This window comes from Equus quagga, chromosome 3, assembly GCF_021613505.1.
Source record: "Equus quagga isolate Etosha38 chromosome 3, UCLA_HA_Equagga_1.0, whole genome shotgun sequence".
Taxonomy (NCBI): domain Eukaryota; kingdom Metazoa; phylum Chordata; class Mammalia; order Perissodactyla; family Equidae; genus Equus; species Equus quagga.
The window spans coordinates 30,503,256-30,515,549 of record NC_060269.1 but is presented as its reverse complement, the minus strand read 5'-3'; positions in this window follow the sequence as shown (position 1 = coordinate 30,515,549).

The following is a 12,294-nucleotide window of genomic DNA, read 5'->3' as shown; positions in this document are numbered from 1 at the left end:
AATATGTGCATGTATGTTTCTAATCTCTGGAAATTAGAAAAAAAGGTCACTGTTTTGTTGTCAAAGTGGTTAAGTTAAATATATTTTCATTAACAAGGGAAAGAAGATATTAGCCAATAATTATTAAAAATCATGGTTTCCGGGATTTTGTTAACAACTTCTTGTTTAGAAACTATGATGTGCCAGTCACTGGCATGTGATGAGCAAGACAGCAAGATCCCTGACCTCATGGATCTTAAGTTTAGTAAAGTAGAAAGAGAAGCAAACTGGTGATCAGAATAAGGCACTCAAAGCACAGAGTTCTATGGGAAGATACTGGGCCAACCCAGAATGGAGGGGTCAGAAACTCTTTCCAGGAGAAAGACGGATGTCCAAGTTGAAATCTCAGGGTGTTGACACACCTTTATTGCCATTAATGATCAAAGCAATAAAAAAGTAAAACAATGATAACCTACAACTTGTTTGCAGTATGTTACTGTTTGCAATGATTTTTTTAAAAGATAATATCCCCTATTGGTGAGTGTTTTCGAGCAGGGGAGGTAGCCTGAGAGAGTAGTGATGAGAATGGAAGAATTGGTATCATCAATGTCAGTACAATGTGGCAATATACACCAAAAAATATAAAGACAAGAATACCTTGTGACCTAAAATATCAATTTTAGACATTTACTCTAAAGAAAAATTAAACATATGGGGAAACATTACCTATAATACCATCTGAATATCTACATGTATGATGATGATTAAATAAACAATAGTACATTTATATAATGGGATATCATTGTCATTAAAACATTGTTATAAAGAAATATTTATTGACATGGGTTTGGTCATGATATATTAAGAGAAATAAGAAGATTACAAATCTAGGCATAGAAGGAACCCATTTTTGTTAAAAAATACATACACACACACAAAAGTTCTCGAAAGATGTAGAAAATATATTAAAGTTATCCCTGGGTGGCAGGATTATAAATATTCTCTCTTTTTTTTGTTTTTTGTGTGTCTCTTTTTGCTAATGGTTTACATTGAAAATATGCTGCTTTTAGAATTAGAAAAACAAAAATTATGGGACCAGAACAAAGCATTAAATTCTAAATGTTTATAATCTCACCTTCCTCCCACTTTCTAAAGAGAATAGACCCTGAGAAAGATGCTTTGTTTTGCTGCACAGAGGTAGAGGTGAGGACCAATTGGAGAGGTGAGAGAGAGTTGGATTTCTCTACATAGACCCTATCTAGTGCGACGCAGAGGAGTAAAAAATATGATTCCGGAGAGAGACACAGGGAGAGAGAGTGGAAGACAGAGAGAGACAAAGAAAGAGAAAAGAGGGAAAAGAGGAAATACAGAGATGAGTACCAAGCAGCTGCTGTAATTATAGAACTTGGAGAAGGAGGAATTTTCAGGAAGTTTCACTATGTTATATGTGGTATATCTCCCTCCTGAGGGTTTAGTAAAAAATCTTTAGAAAAGACCCACATCCTGGAATGGGACTTAGGTATATTTTAGAGGACACACCACTGGAAACAGTCGTTTTTCTGTTAAAATGAACACAGTCTCCCAGAAGTGAAAAAATTTTAACTTATGTGATGATGTGACTGAGAAAAACAACTAAAAAAGGTTGAAAAGGAGAAGATGGCAGAAGATTTTGTTTTTAATTTTCCCAAAGCCATAGGCACGTGCATGGGAATCTCGGAGATATAGTAGCTATTCTTAGAGCTGGTGATGCCTTGGATGGCTAAAAACTATGCACCACGTGGGAAAAGAAACTAGAGAGGTCCACCCATGACGAACAAAGCCAGGAGCTGGTCAGGTGCAGAGAACACAGCAGAGCAGGTCACCAAAGCTTTGCAGGCCTGGGAACAGGAGGAGTCTTGAACTGAGAAGAGATAAAACACTCCAAGTCTTTCATATCAAGGGAAAGTGCTGGTTACAGAGGAAGAAGATAACAAAAGAGCCCAAAGAAAAGAGATTTTGAGGAAGCCTATGTATGAAGATAAAGCTCCATATAAAGATTAGCTGCTCATCAACACAGCCAAAATGATCTTTTAAAAACATTGCTTCAGATTATGCCACTCTTCCACGCAAAGCTCTCTAATGCTTCCTTATTTTACTCAGAGTGAGCCAAATGCTTTACACAGCCCCTCATGGTCTGAACTTCCAGCAATCTCTCCTCCTTCAATCCCCATTTCTTACTCCACCCACACTGATTTTCTCACTGTTTCTCTAATACACCTAGTGCAATCTCACCTTAGAAATTTGTACCAGCTGTTCCCTTTCTCTTGAATGCTTTTCCACCAGATTTCCACTTATCTAATGCCCTCTCTGCCTTCAGAGCTTCGCTCAAATGTCACCTTCTACACGTCCCACCTTGACCACCATATTTAGAGATTTAACTGGCTTTCACACGAGCCCCACCCCTCCTTGCAATTCCCATCTGTCTGCTCTATTTTTTCCCATAGCACAATCACCTTCTAGCTCCAACTTAATTTATTATGTTGATTATTTATCATCTGTCTCCCCGCTCCAAAGGAAGAGCTTTTTGTTTATATAAGCACTGATACATCCTGAGCTTCTAGAACAGTACCTAGTCCTCCATTTGTTCTCAAAAGATAATTTGCAATAAATAGATGAGTGAACAAGCTGCATGCTTGTTTGAATCCTCAACGTTAACTTGGGAATCTGGTTACCTTTAGGGTAACCTTGCAAACTAAGTATAAGACGATCTGAAATATTTATAAGACTTTAAATTGCTTCTGTTGGAGTATTTGGAGTTATAGGATCAAATAAATATTCAAATTGTTATACCGTGCCTATCAGTGTCATTCCTAAGCTCTCTTCTTTCTCTCAGATCTTGATGGTAAAAAATAATTTATTAATTTGCAACTAAGTTTCAGTTTCCTCACCTGTAAGATGAGGAGATCGTGCTAGATCATCACAATGGTCTCTTCCAAAGGTTTGCAATTCCACACTTAGGATTTTTCTGATGTTTTCCCAATATTACCAGTCCTAGCCCCTCACATAATCAGTTGACTGGACTGTTTTTTATATAAAACTGCCGTTGATTCACATTCTCACTTTCTCTGGATTCTTCTATAACATATGAAATCTAAGTTTATATTTATAAATGCATAAAAGCAAGAAAGAAAGAGTTGAGAGGCTTTTCTTAATCTGAGAAAACTTCTGTATTTTGAAATTATTAAAAATGCTAAGATGAGGAAGCAGAGTCTATTGATAAGACCATTCATAAAAGAAGACTATTTAGAGGCTGGTGTGGTTGTGTAGTGGTTGGGTTCTTGCACTCTACTTTGACAGGCAAGGGTTCACAGGTTCAGATCCTGGGTGCAGACATACACACTGCCCATCAAGCCATGCTGTGGTGGCATCCCACATACAAAATAGAGGAAGATTCGCACAGATTTTAGCTCAGGGCCAATCTCCCTCACCAAAAAAAAAAAAAAGACTATTAAAGCAGTTCCATGTGGCCACATTTGCATGCAGTAATTTTGAGAGAGAAGGGATTTCTCCTCTTTTTTTTCTTTCAACCTCTTTCCTGGAAATAAGTGCTTTCTCTATTGTGTAACATGGTAGAGTTCACAAAAAGCCCAGTTCTCATCGTTATTTTCCATGTTTTGCTATTACTTTGAAGATGTCTGTTCTCAACTTTTGATGGCTTCACACAGCTTGGCAAAAATATGAAAAGATACTAACTTCCCAAGTTCAACAGCTTGTAGCATCTTTTAGAATCATTTTAAACTCGTTAAATTAAGCAAAAAACTATTCTGTAAAGTCAGCGTTGTTTGAATTAATGTAGAAGAAACTATAATTTTGTGAGCAAACCTTACATACATAATATACCCTCTATTCCTAAACCAAAGTAACTTCACATCCAAAAAACAGGAGTTAACAAGCTTTACATATATTTCAATGTTCATATTCCTTTGTCTTTGTCACTCAGTCTAACTAGAAAAATAACACTTTTTCACACCTACAAAATTTGAGGAAATAGTACATCTCAAGAGTATGTGTATTTCAGAGTTACTGTTTGATCAATGAACAATTAAATCTGTTTAACATGTTACAATAATCTTCACGTTAATTTGCCTCGAGTCAAAACAAGAGCTCCACACAAGACTGATAAAATGACTTTTTTGCTTTAAATTACTTTTAAGTCCTCAGCGCTAAATTGTTTCAGAATACAAATGGAAGTACATTACAGCCACATGAGCACTCAATGAATTCCTAATGAGCAGGTGCCATCGTGGTGATCGCAATATATAATGACACCACCCACAGGTCACGGACGGGCCCAGCACTCTGCATTGGAGACCTGGCACTGCAACCACATTCTTTGTTGGATCCCTTCAAACCTCATTGAGGCTGTAAATGAATATGCTCTGGATGAGCGTATTTTATAAATGGATTAAATGTATCTTATAAACGGATTATTTTTTTTTTCAAAATTCTCAAATGCCCCTGATTTTCCCTCATAAATTATCCGTTTCTTGCTGAGGAATGCCAGACTAAGATTTCCAAAGACATAATAAGAATTCAAGTTACATGAACTGCTGCGTCCCCTCCTCCACCATAAAGTATCTTGAGTTCTTCCTTGCAGAGCCCACTTTAATACAAAGATTATAATGGCATAAAATAAACACCAAGAGAAAGAATTTTAAGGAAGTTTCTACATAAAAATGAGTACTTCTTCACTCATCTTATTTATTCAAGAACAAAGACTTCCATAGAAGAGAGAATGTCAAAGCCTCTATCATTTCTATCAAGGTTAGACAAGCATGCTATTTCCTAACGGCCTTCAATTTTTTCAGCAGTTCCAAAGTCCTTTTTTGCTAGCTGGTTAGCATCCCATTTACTGTTTCTGTAGTGTACTGTGTTCGCCCATAAAATCAAACAAATAGGAAAATGTCCTTCTGAGGCATCAAGAAACTCTCTTGTTCGAGCCAGCACAAATGCATCAGAAAGCATTGTACCCAGACAGTATGTCTAGTGCATTTCATTTGAGATGGTCCAAGCAAAAAGTCTCCAAAGCTTCATACTCCACAGAAAAAAAAGATAATTGGTTATCAAAAATCATTCCAAGATACGTAGGAGAGGAAACTTAGAGTGAATGTCAGTTAAGGTACAACCTGATTAAGAACAAAAATGTTATCCGTGTATATCAGTCAGGATTGGCTAGTTTATTCTATGGTAACATAACCATAATATCAAGGGCTTCACACAATTAAAGCGTTTGTCACTCACCTGAAGTTCTCCGCTGTCTGTCCTCGAGGCACGGTCCTGGCTTTCCTGGCTGCCTTGATCTCATTGTTGGGGAGGTCATCAAGAGAATGTGACCACCAGTTGACCAGTGAGCTGACCCCAGGCAATCAGAGGCTCCTCATGCCCTCGCCTGTCCTTGGAGTGTACGCTCTGCCCACCATTCCCACAGTGGGAGCCGTTCTGAAAGATACAGCTTTGAGCAAGTAAGGTGTTGTTGCAACCGTCTGGACCGTGTGCGTGACTGAACCCAGGTAAGGCTGTATATAAACTTTTAAGATTTTGGCAGGTGGTGTGAAGATCTGCGCTTCTTGCAGCTACCAAAGACAAGCCCCATTAGTAAGCTCCCTTGCTTATTAAAACTGCCATCTAACCATCTGGAATGGTCTGCCTCCTTCTCCTGTCTCCTTGCCCTCTGTACGAGATCCTGTTTACAAATCAACACTCATGACACCCACGATCACAAAGCATGGAAGGGGTACACTGGGCAGTCTCATATGGGTGTCAAGTACTTCGGCACCAAAGCACGACGTAACACCTCTACTCACATTTTACTTGCTAAAGTGAATCACAAGTTCACACCAAACCCCAAAGGGGCATGGAAATACAATCCCTTTCCCATCCCTACGCCCCAACCTCATGTGCCTGGAAAGAGTAGAACCAAAAACACTGGTGAACAACCCAAATATCTTCCACACTATGGAAAATCAAATGAACCAAATTTCCCTTCTAGATGTCAAGCTACGTGTTCCCCACCCAAGCCTATTTAGTCTGTCCTAGTCTGTTCTTTACCAAGAAATTTATGTGGAATTATGGAATGTGAATTGTCATGGAAATATAAACAAAGCAGATAGGTAAATTAATAATGATAGAATGAATTGTTTTTTGAGGAAGATTAGCCCTGAGCTAACATCTGCTGCCAATCCTCCTCTTTTTACTGTGGGAGACTGGCCCTGAGCTAACAACAGTGCCTCTACTTTATATGTGAGACACCTGCTACAGAATGGCCTGACAAGCGGTGCCAGGTCTACACCCAGGATCCGAACCAGCAAACCCCGGGCCGCCGAAGTGGAACCTCTGAACTTAACCACTGCGCCACTGGGCCAGCCCCTCAAATGAATATTTACGTAAAAGATAGGATTGCTTTATACTTAATATCAAGGCAGGTAAGAGAAAAGAAATTGGGAGATATTTATTTTGAATGAATTTAATAGGTAAAATTATCCTCATTTATTAAAGCAAACTAAGGAATGATTAAGTTGAAAAGTGTATGGACATAAAAATGTAAAACAGTGTTCATGTTTCTATTCCTAAATCCAAAATTGTCATGATTTTGATAAAATATATGACAATTTTAGACATTTATTGGGACAGATGCCTTATTCAACAATAAGACCATTTGTTAGAAAAATCTAAAATGTATAATTTTACCACTAGGGCTAACTGGAAGCACAAAGAATTTTTACAGTGTAATTAACAGCAACAATAAAACTCTTTACATATTCCTCTGTATCATCCAGTGTCCTACAATTGGTTGCTTCTATTATTCAGTGAGTAGTCTTAGGGGATTTAAAAATTGCAATATAATCAGTAGGTTTAACAGATGAAAGCATTGCCAATATGTGTGTGAAATAACAACATGGTGTGAAAACAAAGGGTAACAAACCTAGAAGCAAACATTTTTACTATATTCTGTGACAAAAATACCTCGAAGAATTGGAAAAAATTTTTGATAGTAGCTTATGTAAACAACATTGTTAAAGAAATCTATATCTTCCATAAAAATGGGCAAAGCAGGGGGCCAGCCCTGTGGCCAAGTATGTAAGTTCACATGCTCCTCTCGGGTGGCCGAGGACTCGTCGGTTGGGATGCTGGATGTAGACATACACACCACTCCTCAGGCCATGCTGTGGCAGCATCCCACATGGAAGAATTAGAATGACCTGCGACAAGGATATACAACTACGTACTGGGACTTTAGGGAGAAAAAAAAGAGAAAGAGGGGGCCAGCCCAGTGGCACAGTGGTTCAGTTCACATATTCTGCTTCAGTGGCCCAGGGTTCGCCAGTTCAGATCCCAGGTGCTGACCTACTCACCACTCGTCAAGCCATGCTGTGGCAAGCATCTCACGTATAAAGTAGAGGAAGATGGGCACGGATGTTAGCTCAGGGCCAATCTTCTTCAGAAAAAGGAGGAGGATTGGCAGCGGATGTTAGCTCAGGGCTAATCTTCCTCAAAAATTAAAAAAAGGGCAAAGTAGAACCTAAAAATAAAAGGTTGAATGGGATCAAAATGGAATAATTTCTTTAAACTTATCATTAGTGAAAATTAGAGAAAGAACTAGAAAATAGAGAGAGATAAAAGACTTAAAACACAAGAAACATGAGCTGTGTCAATAAGTTGATTCTTATTTTAATATATATACTAATCCTATTCATCACAATGAGTGCTATCCCCTTGCAGTAGTCACACTGTGAGACAGTGTACTCATTCAGAAGTCACAATTTCTCAGCCTCATTTTGGATTTCCTCTTTTGAAAATGTCAAGCACAGTGGGAGCAGTGGTATTTATTACTGGGCCTGAAAATCCTGCATTTTCCTCAGTTCTGATTTCACCATGTTAAGAAGGGCATAGATAAGCTGGAGTTCATGGAGAGGAGAGTGAGCAGGACAGCAAAGGGTTTAGAGAAATACTCTTATGAAGCCTGGATAAAGTTCCTGGGGACACTTAACCTAGAAAAGAAAAATCACTGGAATAACATGATGGTTCTCTTGCAATATTTCAAGAGCTATGTTGTAAAAAGAGGATTCGATTTATCCTCTGTAGTTGGAAAGAACAGATTATAATAGGAATATGGATAAATATAAGAAATATTCATAATAGTTATAACTACCAAATAGGTATTATTTGGTATTAAACTTTCTTTATAGAGAACATTTTAAAAATTGAATGCTGGGGCTGGCCCCATGGCCGAGTGGTTAACTTCGCACTCTCTGCTTCCACGGCCCAGGGTTTCAGCGGTTCGGATCCCAGGCATGGACATGTCACCGCTCATCAGCCCATGCTGAGGTGGCATCTCACATAGCACAACCAGAAGGACCTGCAACTAGAATATACAACTATGTACTGGGGAGCTTTGGGGAGAAGAAGAAGAAGAAAAAAGAAGATTGGCAATAGATGTTAGCTCATGTGCCGATCTTTAACAAAAAAAAAAAAATTGAATGCTTTCCTGGTATAGTAGGTAATGTAAAGAGAACATTTATATTGAATAGGAGGCTGAATGAAATAGACCCCAGCATCCTTCTCAATGCTGGGATTATTATAATCTATACATTTAGGGCTTTGGCATATTTCTTACATATAAATTTGATTTGCGGGAAAAAATCATTAAGAGCCAAATCTGGTGATTTAAGTGGACAATTCAAGCTGTTATACCAAAACAAATATTTGTGTGTGGGTGGGGCTGTGGATGTGTGTTTTTAAATGAAGTGAGATCTTAAAGTAATAAATTAATTTTAATATATTGCTTTAAACTGACTCTAAATAGAATGCCCAAAGTGTTTTTGGAGGTTGTTTGGCTGGTTTTCTTAATTTATGTGGTATTTTTTAAATGTACAATATGTTTTTCACCATAGTGCTATTATCTTATTTTTAAACATTTGAAAATTAGGGAAAAGATGAAAAAATTCACATTCCCATTACTCTTCGCTCAACCACTGTTCTTCTGATTCATCTTTTTTCCAAAATTTTCCTTTTGAATGTACTTTTTTTTTTAAAGATTGGCACCTGAGCTAACAACTGTTGCCAATCTTCTTTTTTTTTCCCCTGCTTTTTCTCCCCAGTCCCTCCAGTACACAGTTGTAGTTGCATTTTAGTTGTGGGTCCTTCTAGTTGTGGCATGTGGGACGCCACCTCAACATGGCCTGATGACCGGTGCCATGTCCATGCCCAGGATCCAAACCAGCAAAACCCTGGGCCACCAAAGCGGAGTATGCAAACTTAACCACTCAGCCATGGGGCCGGCCCCTGAATGTGCTTTTTACATATAGTCGCTTTTAGTTATTGATGGTAATTATGTTCTAGCAGGTTACAGTAAACACTGAATTAGCAAACACTAAACCATTGCTCATCGGGGAAATACAAGGTTCGGTTCCTGTGAGCCTCTGCTTACAACATTTTCATCAACCAATCATACATAACCTTGTTTTATGTGTATTTATGTTTAAAAATACTTTATTTAATATACATTGTTGATTCATTAACACTGAAATCACAACCAACAGCACTATAACTCATGCCTGAACCAAGTTTATCTAACGCATTCGTTTTCTGCATGAGGCACATCACAGCCTTCTTGTGCTGGGGAACACTAGACAGCACTTCAGCAGTACACTCGGGGCCATTTGAAACAGGGAAATCACCAACAAAAACACACAAATGTGGAAACCATGTCACTAAATACGTGGCAAAAAGAGCACGTACTTATAGTAAGAGAGCCGAAACAAGATGGCAGGGCATCATCTTGTTCAACCTCAACTGGGAATATGTGCATCAAGGAACTCAGATTGTTCTCTACTCTGCACGTGGCCGTGAAGGGTCACAAAAGGGCTGTGGGCATTGATTTGGAGACTACAAATAAATTTTAGCAAGTAGGCAAATTTGCAAATATGGAACCCATGAATAATGAGGATCATCTGTACTTTGTATCCTGTCTCTTTACATGTTGTTACATAGTATTTGCAAGTATAAAATTTAGTGACTACCTGCTAGCTATCAAGTAGATACGCCAAACTTTATTTATACATTCTTAAATTGTCACACCATTAACTCTGCATCAATTGGGAGCCCTGGGTTACAAGTGATGGACAACCCTTCACAAGCAGATTTAAAAAATGAAATATCTTAATTTATGTAATCTGAAAAGTCCAGAAGTATCTCTGTTTGGCTTCAAACATGGTGAGCTTGAGGATTCAAGGAATGTCACTGAGACTCATTTTCTGTCACTGGTTTCTGACCTCCCATGTGTGGCTTCTGTCTCGTGCTCCACATGGTAGATAATGGTGGCAGCTCCAGGCCCTATGCCTTCTCAGCATTACGTCCAGCATGGAAGAGAGGTGAGCCTTCCCAGAAATCCTACTCAAAATCTTGTTGCATTGTTTCGGCTTGAATGGGTCATGTGCCCATCCCTGAGGCAATCACGGTGGTCAGGGCAATTGGAGAGTCTGATTGTCTCCGTCTGGATCATGTGCATCACCTCTAGAGCTGGAGTGGGGTCACCAACCCCGGACCACATGGATTTAGAAGCAGCAGGTACACAGAGGGCAAATGTGTGCTGAGAAGCAAAGCAAGAGATACGCTCTCAAGCTTTTTCCCGCACTTAAAAATAATGCTACTATGCTCATCTTACTGCAAGTAATGCCAAACATATTTTTAAGTGATGGAATCACAACCGCAAATAAGACTGTAGACTACTGATGTCAGAAAAGACTTGGGCTTTATCTAATACACCCGCCAATCCGGTGAGGAACAATTTTCCTATGCAAATGTCATCAAGATTTGTTTGAACATTTCCAAAGACAGTTGAAATTTGACAACGGTAACCTCCACTCACCTTTGACTCTAGTTCTGCTCAGTTCCACAAGACAACTCTGCATGTTTAAACTCCATTTCCATTGTGTCCTCTAGGCTTCTTTTCTCGGGATAAATTGAATACTCTTTCAGCCCTTCCTCAAGTGACATTTCCAACTCTCTCATCATTCTTGAAATAGTTTCTATTACATTCACATTCTTTTTAAAATGTGAGGTCCCAAATATTTTGGTAATTAAAGTGGACAGTCAAGCTGGTCAGAAATATATATGTTTTTTATATATGTGTTTCAACTCAATGAAGAACTCAGTGAAGCTATTTCTGTTCTCCAACGGGACCCTGGATTCCTATGTAGAGGGCTCAGTCTTCTGTTAGAATGCTCTCACTACCATCTCTATGTGAGTGACCCCTACCTGTTCTTCAAGGTCTGTCACATTTGCCACCCGGCTCCAGCAAGTCATTTCCAATTAAATCAAATTGGATCTCTCCCTCTTTTTAAACTCATATCTGGCTTATTGTTATTGCTACTATTTTATTGTTTGTTTGATTGTCACTCTATTATGGAATATATATCATAAATTGTCTTCAGTAATTATCTTACCCCCATACAGACTATATTCTTTAGAGAAAACTAGCGTATTTTCCTACCCATTCTTAGCATTGCCAGGTGTTTAATACGTATCATCTTCTAGATTGAACTGTTAGTATAGCCTAAGACTGTGCTAAAGGAGATGCAGTAAGGTAGGAGTTACTTAGTCCTACCATAGCTCTGCCTTACTTGACTTTACACTGTCCTTCTCTAAGAAGTAGACTGAGTCCTTTCTTCAGAACAGAATCCCATTTTACTGATCTTATTTTATTAGATTTCATGCTTTTTCAAATTCTAACTTCAGTTTTCCTGATAACCCTAAAATTTCTGTTTGTAAAATGAAAGTTTCATGAGCATAAATATAGTGTATATGTTATTTACTACTTTATCCCCGATGCTTAGGACAATGCCTGATACACAATACATTTTCAAAAGAACTTTTGCTGAATTAATTGTTTTTATAACTGTAACTTACCATAATTATAATTAAAGTTACTCTTTTATATTCATACTCACATGCTCTCCCTTACATTTTTTACACACCTTATATATTATGCCCTACATATATACAATTTTTTCCAGAGACTTACAAAGAATAATAATGCACTTATAATAAAATGTAACGTACTATTTAAATTTAGAAATAATGGTATATTAGAGAACAAATTGGTGGTTACCAGAGACCAGCGGTGGGGGTGGTGAAATGAGTGAAGGGAGTCAAAAGGTACAAACCTCTAGTTATAAAATAAATAAGTCCTGGTGATAGTAATGTACTATAGTTAATAATACTGTATTGTGTATTCGAAAGTTGCTAAGAGAGTAGATCTTAAAAGTTCTCATCACA